Below are 9,784 nucleotides of genomic sequence, written 5' to 3' on the forward strand. Positions count from 1 at the left end.
GAGTGGGTAGAGAGAAGTATCGAGAAAGTGGAACAAACAAGTTTTCTGTGTGCGTTGGAGGTGATGTGTGTGATAAAGAGAGGAGTCAGTAGTACGTCCAAGTTTGGACTGAGTGACTGGAACGATGCAGTTGCCATTTACGAGGATGGGAAGACAGAGATGGTTCTAATGAGGAGAATCAGGAAAATTACAAGGCAGCACCATTATTATATGCCAAGATTTTTTATACATTACCCCCTTTAGACCTTACATAAAAGCATACAGTTATTAATATCTACCTTTTATAATAGAGAGAACAAGAATAAGTGAAGGTAATAAATTTTCTAAGTTCACACAATTAAGTTAGCAAATCAGAATTCTAATTTATGTCTGTATCCTTCTAATGCCGTTGTTGCGTACATTATATCTGTCTTTCTCCCCCACTATGTGGCAAATGTTTACCCAGCTGTTTCCTGACTCTTTGACCGGACATTACATTGGAAGACACACTTTAAGTGTATATACTGGGTTTTCTCCTCATTTCCTGGAGTGCTGTGCTCAAAGTAGATAACATAGTAAAAGAGTTTTGAACAGAAATGTACTATGCTTGACAAAGAAACATAAATCTCATCAGACTGCAGCAAGCAAGATGGCCAATGTTGCCTGTATGTGGCATGAGGTGATATTTAATTGTGTGAGTTTATCACCAAGAGCAATTTTGTTAGGGAATATGGAACGTTGACCTTCTGAAAATAGGACTTAGAAAACATGCACACACACAAAGCCAATTAGAATTGTTGAACATCAGTGCTAGAAAGGAACACAGAAGTAACCATGTTATTAGAGAAATGACAAGACAGGGCCCAGAATATTTAAATTTGTTTTCAAGATCACAAAACTGAAGAATCTTGCTTCAGTGTCTCTTTACTTCCTTGCAAAGAGACACATTTTATTTGCGTTGCTTGATCTCCCTAGTATTTAATAAAATTGATAAAAGGAGGGTAAAGGTTTCAAAAAGTATATTTTGGAAGCATGGGTAGCCCATCATTAACCCTGGTTAATATCAGAAACAAAAAATATGGGGGATTAGATATTTCTAGAAACTTTTCTGCAAGGTTTGCCCTTTGCTGGGATTAGAAGTTTGGGGAAATTTGCTGCAAGTTTTCTCTAAACAAATAGTATTTTTATTTGATTAGGCATGACTGCTTTGCTTAGGGAGTTGATATCAATCAGTGTTTCAGTGTGGCCTGAAGTGAAAATATTAAATGCTGCTCTATAAAGTCTGTTTTGGGATTGTGTAGTTCCTTATAATCTTTCAATTGGTAGTAAATTGTTTGCTCATTCTGTATCACTTGGAAGTTTTATTAACTCTTTCAGTCCATTAGAGCCCTATTAGGCAATAACTATTTCAGTGAATGAAGTAATCCTTCAAGATCTTGAAAAACAGTCCAGAAGAATGACTTCAAAGAAGAGTTAAGGTGAGGTTCTCAATCTCTTCCCAACAAGCTTCTCTCTCTCATTGTAGGTGTTTAAAGACATAAAATATGTGCACAAGCTTCTGATTCCAATATCATATTATTTTTTGCAGAAAGTAAAGGTGATATATCTAATAGTTGAGAATTAGCCATGGCTAGAATTCTGTGTACAAACCCCCTAATTTATTAGAGCATTTTAAAGGCAATTGTGTGTAGAAATGTGTGTGTATGTGTATGTTTTGAGTAAGATTCAAGGTTAAGTGCTAAAGAATTGCTTATTAAAGGAAAGCTCTTTCATATGACATTAATAACTTTAATTAAAACTGGAACTTCCTTTAAAATAATGAAAACTGCAGATTGTTTCACCACTTTTTTGGCGAGAATTTATGTCTAGAATGGAGGAGAAGAATTGTCTGAGAATTTAATTATGTAAGATCCTTACAAAACACATTAGGTAAATTAAGAAAGGAACCGTAGGCTTAACATAAAGATTCCTGTCTATCTAGACTCAAGTTGTCCAGAATAGATACTTGAATATATTTGAGCCTTTTTGTTTTATTTTGTCCTTACACTTTTCAAGTCAGTATCTTTAGGTTCTGAATGTCTTGATTATCACAAACTATATGGTGAAATTTCATCCTTAAAATAGAAGTCATATAAATAAAGTCATGTTTAATTAACAAATGCATATCTTTTCTGTAGAGCAAATAAGTCATTCATTGTAAATTATTCACAAAGGGCATTTAGAAAGTCATGAACATTAATCATTATGGTTTTATTTGTGTATGTGTGTGTATTTGTGTGTGTGTGTATAAATCTTCTTTTCTTTAACTGACTAAACCTCTAAAGGTTAAAAGACTGTTAGTGCTTTTTTTTTTATTATTTGTAAGAACAATTATCAGGAATACTGGAATATATTAAGAGCAAACACTGCTGATTTTATTCTATTAGTGTTTAGCTTATTGGAGCCAGACTGCCTGGGTTTAAATCTTGAGTCCAACAATTGCCAGCTGAGTGATTTTCTTATTCTTAAATTGCTTCATCTTCCCAAAATATTAAATGATGGCAAGAATAGTACTATGTCCCAAGGTGGTTGTCATAATTTAGATAATTAATACATGAAAATCTCTTAGAACATTGTCTATAATGTAGTACATGTGCAAATAATGGTAATAGCTGTCATTATTATATTTTATTTTTACTGGTATTTGGCATTATTTTCCTGGACTTTGCAAAAATATATATCTAATTTGACCCTATCAGATTATCTTTTATGTTAGATTATAACTCTTCTACTTAATGTCAAAATATTTTACGTACTTATAAAACACATATGTATTGTGCAAAGTTTGAAGATAAATTTATCTATAAGCAAGAAAAAATACATAATCACATTAACCAAAAATTATCGCTATTTGTATTTGGTGATTTTGTAGGTTTCTTTTCGATCATATTTTTCATGAATATTTTACATGGTTTAAGTCATTATGTACATGAAGTTTTATATTATAATTATTTACTTCGCATTTTTTAAATTTTTTAAATGTTTTGGTGTATCATCACAATGTTTTTAAAGGAAAATTATTTTAATTAGTGCATAATATTCCATCTGGTGAATGAACTATGATTTACTTAATCATATTCCAATTGTTTGTCATTTAATACGTTTCCAGTTTTATCATTGTGAGTAACCTCATGTTACGACTTTGCTAAATTAGCATTTATTAAGCAGAACCCTGGGATGCAAGATGGTAAGCTGTAGTTCAACAAAAGACCACAAGAGAAATTGAAATAGGTTTATTACTCACAGGTCTTAGAGGAAGTACGTGGTACTCTTCGAGGGGCCACGCAGGGAGGTCAGGTAGAGTGCAGACAGAGAGAACAACAGCACTTGGGGCACATGCCTTTATTAGGGTCTGTGGGTGGAGTTCTGTGGGGTTCCTGGGATAAGGCCTGATTGGTCACTTCAAACCAAAAAGAACGGAGTTTTGGTAAGCTCCAGGGGGTTCTTATCTAAAGGGCACACAAGGGGAAGGCCCAGGGAGTTGGGGGAGACTGTTGATCACAAGTGCAGTTGGTGGAGTCATATCAAGAACTTACATTTGCTTGTGACTCTGCTGGCTGTTATCTAGAGCATGTGCTTACGTGAGGGGCTAGTGTCAGTTTAAGGTCCCTGCAGACCGCTTGGCCAAACAAAATGGACGCCAAGGAAGCAATACCATGGAGGAGCTTAGCTAAACTCTTGATGCTCTAAAAATGGCATTAATACTCATAAAAAATTTGTTTTCCAGGGCCAGCCCGGTGGCGCAGGCGGTTAAGTGCGCACGTTCCGCTGCGGCGGCCCGGGGTTCGCTGGTTCGGATCCCGGGTGCGTACGGACGCACCGCTTGTTAGGCCATGCTGTGGCGGCGTCCCATATAAAGTAGAGGAAGATGGGCATGGATGTTAGCCCAGGGCCAGTCTTCCTCAGCAAAAAAGAGGAGGATTGGCATTGGATGTTAGCTCAGGGCTGGTCCTCCTCACAAAAAAAAAAAAAAAAAATTTGTCTTCCTTTTGTGTTTTTCATTATGATAGATTTCTGAAAGAATTATTAGAACAATTGATATAAATACATTGAAGCCCCCATCCATTTTCCAGATAAAGTTGAACCAATTTTCAACACTACAAGTGGCATCTCACTGATTCCTTCCCATTTGCAGTGTATTCACTTTTTAGAAAATGATGATAATCTAATAAAATGGCAGATTATCCCTTTTTATTATTATTAAAATTACACATACATATGCTAAAATAAAAATATGTATATAGCACAAAGAAATAGTACATAGAGTACACCTGAAATTTATATAATTTTATAAACCAATGTGACCTCAATAAAATAAAAGAATTTTATTTATTATCATTGCTGGCATATCATTGCTGGCATCTAAAAGTATTGAACACCAACTCTGTGCCACGTCAATGCAAGGTGCTTGACCTAAGTTATCTCTCTAACACTCACAACAGCTCAACAAGGTGGATGTTACTATCCCTATTTTATAACAAAGCAATCACCATCAACAACAACAAAACTAATTGATTGTCTAGTGTCGCAGAGTTGGTAAATATAAGGCTTAATTTCATACTCTGATCCCTCTGGCTCCCAAGGTCATGCTAGATGGAGAATGTAATCACTTTTCAAACTCACTAATTTTTTAAATAAAAATTTTATCAATCAATTTGAATTTCAATTTATTTAGTCACTACTATGCTTAATAACCACGTATATTTCCTCTTGCTTCTATTTAATTTTTAGTAACAGCATTATTGAAATATAATTCTCAGGTAATAAGTTTACTCTTTTAAAGTGTACAATTCTGGGCCAGCCTGGTGGTGTAGTAGTTAGGCTTGTGTGCTCCACTTCGGTGGCCCAGGTTCGGATCCCCAGCACAGACCTCCACACTACTCATCAAGCCATGCTGTGGCGAGGTCCCACGTACAAAAATAGAAGACTGGCACAGATGTTAGCTCAGTGATAACCTTCCTTAAGCAAGAAGAAGATTGGCAACAGACGTTAGCTCAGGGTCAATCTTCCTTACCAAGAAAAATTAAAAAATAAAGTATTCAATTCACTGATTTTTAATATAGTCACAGGATTCTGCAAACTTCTCCACTATATAATTCCAGAAAATTTTCATAACCCCTTAAGGAAACCTCATACTCATTAGCACTCACTCTCCATTCCCCCTTCTGCCCAGCCTCTGATAACCACTAATCTGCTTTTTATCTCTATGGATTATTTCCCTACTCTAGACATTACATAAAAATGGAATCATGAGACATGTGGCCTTTTGTGTCTTGCTTCTTTCACCTAACATAACATTTACAAGTTTGTCTATGTTTTAGCAATCATCAGCACTCCCGTCATTATTATTATAACTGAAATTTAAAAAAAAAAATCAAGCAATTGTGATGCAGCACTCAATTTTCAAGGCTTTTCCTCAGAAAGCTTGTTCTACAAGGATGTTAATTGGTGAAAAGGACTTGGAGTCAAATAAATTGGGGAATCCCTTGGTTAAACCAAGTTAAGTGTATCATTGCAGAAATTCTTAGAACTTTAATAATGTTCATGTATTGTGCATGTCTCCAAGAGGACTAGGCTGTATGCATCATTTCCTAAATAAATTTGATTACAGAACTCCTTTTCTTGGGTAGAATATTCGCGGGTACCAGTGACCTGCAAAACAGACTTTTGAATAGAATGGAATAGTGACAAGGACATTGTCTGTAGTAAGGCAGTCCTGGAATCACTGCCAATTCTTCCACTTATTATGGGACTTTGGGCAAGTTGCTCAAATTTGAGTCTTTCATCATCTGAAAAATAGAAATAATAAACTCTATCTAATAAAACTGAAATACAGAATAGATGTGTGTGAAATCATATAATGCTATTATAGATTTGAAATTTACTCTATTTTGTGGAATCTGAACTTAAATCAGTGATGTAATCAAAATAACAAATAACTTTGATCCAAAGAACTCACTAGATAAATTTAGAAAAGTTATAGGAACTTAATTAATATTCAGTCTCTAATTTACTAAAAATTCCCAGTTTTAGAAAATATGAGTACATTTATCCAGAGATCGATTTCTGCAACATCAACCATCCGTAACTCAAACAAAAATGTGGACACAGAAAAGTAGCTCGATAATAACACTAGTAATAAGGCAGTCTCAATGAGTAGGTATTTTGTTCCATTAGAAAGAACAGGGCTGTATCTAGAGACTGTGCTTGGAAGTGGGCTTATAGCATTTTCTACACATGTAATCATCACTGCAGTTCACAAATGTTGCCGTTAGTCCTTTGCTTTTGGAGTCAGAATTTTGTATTTATTAAGTTTTCGATTTATCAATTTTTTTCATTGTTCTAAGAGCACTTAACATGAACTCTACCCTTTCAACAAAAGTTTAAGTGTACAATACAATATTATTAACTATAAACACAACGTTATACAGCAGCTCTCTAGAACTTATTCATTTTGCATAACTGAAACTTTATACCTATTGAACAGCAACTCCCCATTTCCCCCTCGCCCAGCCTGTGGTAACCACTATTCTACTATCTTCTCCTATGAGTTTCACTATTTTAGATAATTCATATAAGTGGAATCACACAGTACTTGTCCTTCTGTGACTGGCTTATTGCACTTAGCATAATGTTTCAAGTTTCATCCATGTCTTCCCATATGGCAGAATTTCCTTCTTTCTATGGCTGAATAATGTTCCGTTGTATGTATATACTACATTTTCTATATCCATTCATCTGTTGATGGATATTTAGGTTGTTTACACATATTGACTATCGTGAATAACGCTGCAATGAACATGGGAATGCAAATATCTCTTCTAGATTCTTATTTCAATTCTTTTGGGTACCCAGAAGTGGGAATGCTGTATCATATTGTAGTTCTATTTTTAAATTTCTGTGGACTCTCTGTACTGTTTATCATTGTTAAGTGCATAGTTCAACTCAGTTTATGGAAGCTATTGCTAATAAGAGATTAGAAGAACCTGGATTTTTATAGCTGCCATTCACGTTAAAATGACAAAATTTAGAAAAAAGGACAAAAATACCCTCTGCATTGTGGGTCAAGCAAACCACACACACTTCAGGAATTATCAGAACAAATGTTTTTCATTATATTGTTAAATAAAGACAGGGATTACTATTATAGTTTAGAATAATTTCCAACTGATAGTTTAACTATGCAGTCTTTATGCTTAGGCCATAGGCAGTAAAACTTAGAAAGATGAACTTACGTTATTTTACTATATAAAACTGCTGTACATCTTAAACTCATAATAAAAATAAACTCAAACTCACCTAAGTCCAGGAAGGACTAAAAAAAATAAACATATTTACTAAGAAATATGTTTTTAAAGTGTGGGTAGAAATATTTCATTTGGCAATAATGCATTTGTTAAATAAATTATTAGTGTTCAGCATACAACATTCTATGCACTTTCCTCTAAATATGCATAAAGGTAAGAGCCAGATGGATTGTGCTGGCAGGATTGCAAAATATTATCTCATGCAGAAGCACTCTATAATAACTAGATTAATCATTAATTGCTTTAGTGTTCATCAAAATATTATTAATCCTTATAAATTAAATTGTTATTAATGCACATGAAATATGGATTTACAAAGAAAAAAATCTTTGTAATTATTGACTTTATTGCTGTTCTCTGTATTTAGCAGTCATTTTCAAGGAAGAAATGTAACACTCTTTCCAGGTTCTTAAAACAGACACATTTCTGATCAGAGCATGCCTGTTGTTTGTTTTAATTCCTGACCCTTTTCTCTGCAGCACATCTTACCTCTAAGAGTGCATGCCTTTGGCATCTTTGTGTCACAAAGCTCTAAAATGATCTTTATTCCAAGCTTCTGATTTGCAGATGAAGTAGATCCCGTGATATTCAGTGACGGTGAGGCATACCACCTCACTTACAGACCTTTTAATTTCCTTTTTTTCCTATTTTTATGTAATGCATTTTAACTTTTTTAATTGAAGCATCACATACATACAGAAAAGTTCATAACTTTAAGTCCACAGATATATGAATTATCATAGACCTAAACACACTCATGTAAATACCACCGAAGTCAAGAAATAAACTGTTACTAACACCCTTGAAGGTAGACAAGCCTCCTTCTAAACACCATCCTCTTTTTCTACCCCAAAGAAAATACTTTCCTGATTTCTAACAGAATATATAAGCTTTGTTTATCTTTGCACTTTATGTAAATGAAATTGTAAAGTATGTGTTGGTTTTTTTCAAAAGTCTGGATATTTTGATCACTATTTTCATTGTAGTTTGGAGTTACATTGTATGACTATAACAGGATTAATTTCTCCTTGTTTCCCTTAATATGTACTTAGTTGTTTTCCACAGCGGCTCTTAAACCTGCTATGACAATTCCTGTACATGTCTTTTGGTCACAGGGCACTCATTTCTTCAGAGTAAATATCTGAGTATGCTCACATTTAGTAGATAATGCTAATAGTTTTTCAAAGGAGTTGTACCAATAAACCCATCCACTGTAGTGAAAGAGAAGTCCTGTGGCTCCATGTCTTCACCACCACGTTTTCAGTCTTTTAAACTTGAACCATTCTGATCATGATAGAGTGGTATCTCATTGTGGTTTTAATTTTCATTCACTTGACAACTAATGAAATAGAGGAAGTTTTCATATATTGATTTGATGACTTGATACCCTTGTTTTATATATATATATTGCTTTATGTATATATATATTGTTTTACATGTATATCCTTATTTATATATGATATTTAATATATATAAACATCCAAATCTATATGCCTATATATAGACATATTAGGATGAAAACAAAGCAAAAAAAAGAACCTGTTGACACTTTATTTCCCAGTGAAGATTTTATTTATGGAATGGAATGGAGAAAAAAAAAAACCGCTATTTTGAAAATATATTTATATCTACCAAAAGAAGTTGGGAAAACAAATATCTTAACCAGAGAATTCTTCCTTAAAGTTTTTTTTTTTAATTGACTGCTGAGCCCCTCATTGACGAGCACTCTGAGGAGTCGTGGCGACGGCGGGCGAGGCGGACCAGCAGGTTCTAGCCAGCGTCGTCGCGCGCCAGATCTCCGATTCGTTGCGTGAGTGACCGCGAGCATCCACTGACGCTGGAAGAACTGAACAAGTAGAGCAAGTCCGGGTTCAGGTGAGCGGCCCGGAGCACAGTGGCCGTGAGGTTCACAGCCACATTCCACGCAGCAGCATGATCACCTGTATTGGCCCGCCCATCCAAGTCAAGCTTCTGTCATGCGTTCTTCAACATTCCAAGACAGAAGTGCACGTTACACCAGGGACCCATGCCTCCGAGCGTGCGGTGAGCAAGGAGCCTGTGGGTAAGGAGCAGGGTGCAGCTGCCCTGGAGAACACCCAGCTGCTGGAGGCTGTGCATCAGGGCCTGCAGACCTGCCCCTGAGGCTGGCTTCTAGCCCCCCAGCTCCACCCCGGGCTCGTGGTCTTGTTTGCTTGAAGCCCTGACAGTGAGAAACTAACATTTTGTATTCTGCCATAAACCCTTAATTTATATATATATACTAAAAAGAAAATTAAGTTTCATGACCAGGTTTCTCTTAGGTTATTGTCCCTCATCTTACTGCTATGCAAGAGTTCTCTTAACCTTCTGGATACAAGCTCATTACCAGTTGTTTAGGGAAAAAGGTTAGTCTTTTAAATAAATTATTCGTCAATTAGACATCTATATGGAAAAAATAAAGTTTGACTCGTAAATCATGA

At 35.2% G+C, this 9,784-nt stretch overlaps 1 pseudogene; it reads left to right on the forward strand.

Annotated features, from left to right (window-relative positions):
• The first annotated feature begins 7,468 nt into the window (after positions 1 to 7,468).
• On the forward strand, positions 7,469 to 9,467 carry LOC131395465 (cytosolic iron-sulfur assembly component 2B-like; annotated as a pseudogene).
• The last annotated feature ends 317 nt before the right edge of the window (positions 9,468 to 9,784 follow it).

The sequence above is a fragment of the Diceros bicornis genome, chromosome 31 (assembly GCF_020826845.1).
Source record: "Diceros bicornis minor isolate mBicDic1 chromosome 31, mDicBic1.mat.cur, whole genome shotgun sequence".
In the NCBI taxonomy this organism is placed as follows: domain Eukaryota; kingdom Metazoa; phylum Chordata; class Mammalia; order Perissodactyla; family Rhinocerotidae; genus Diceros; species Diceros bicornis.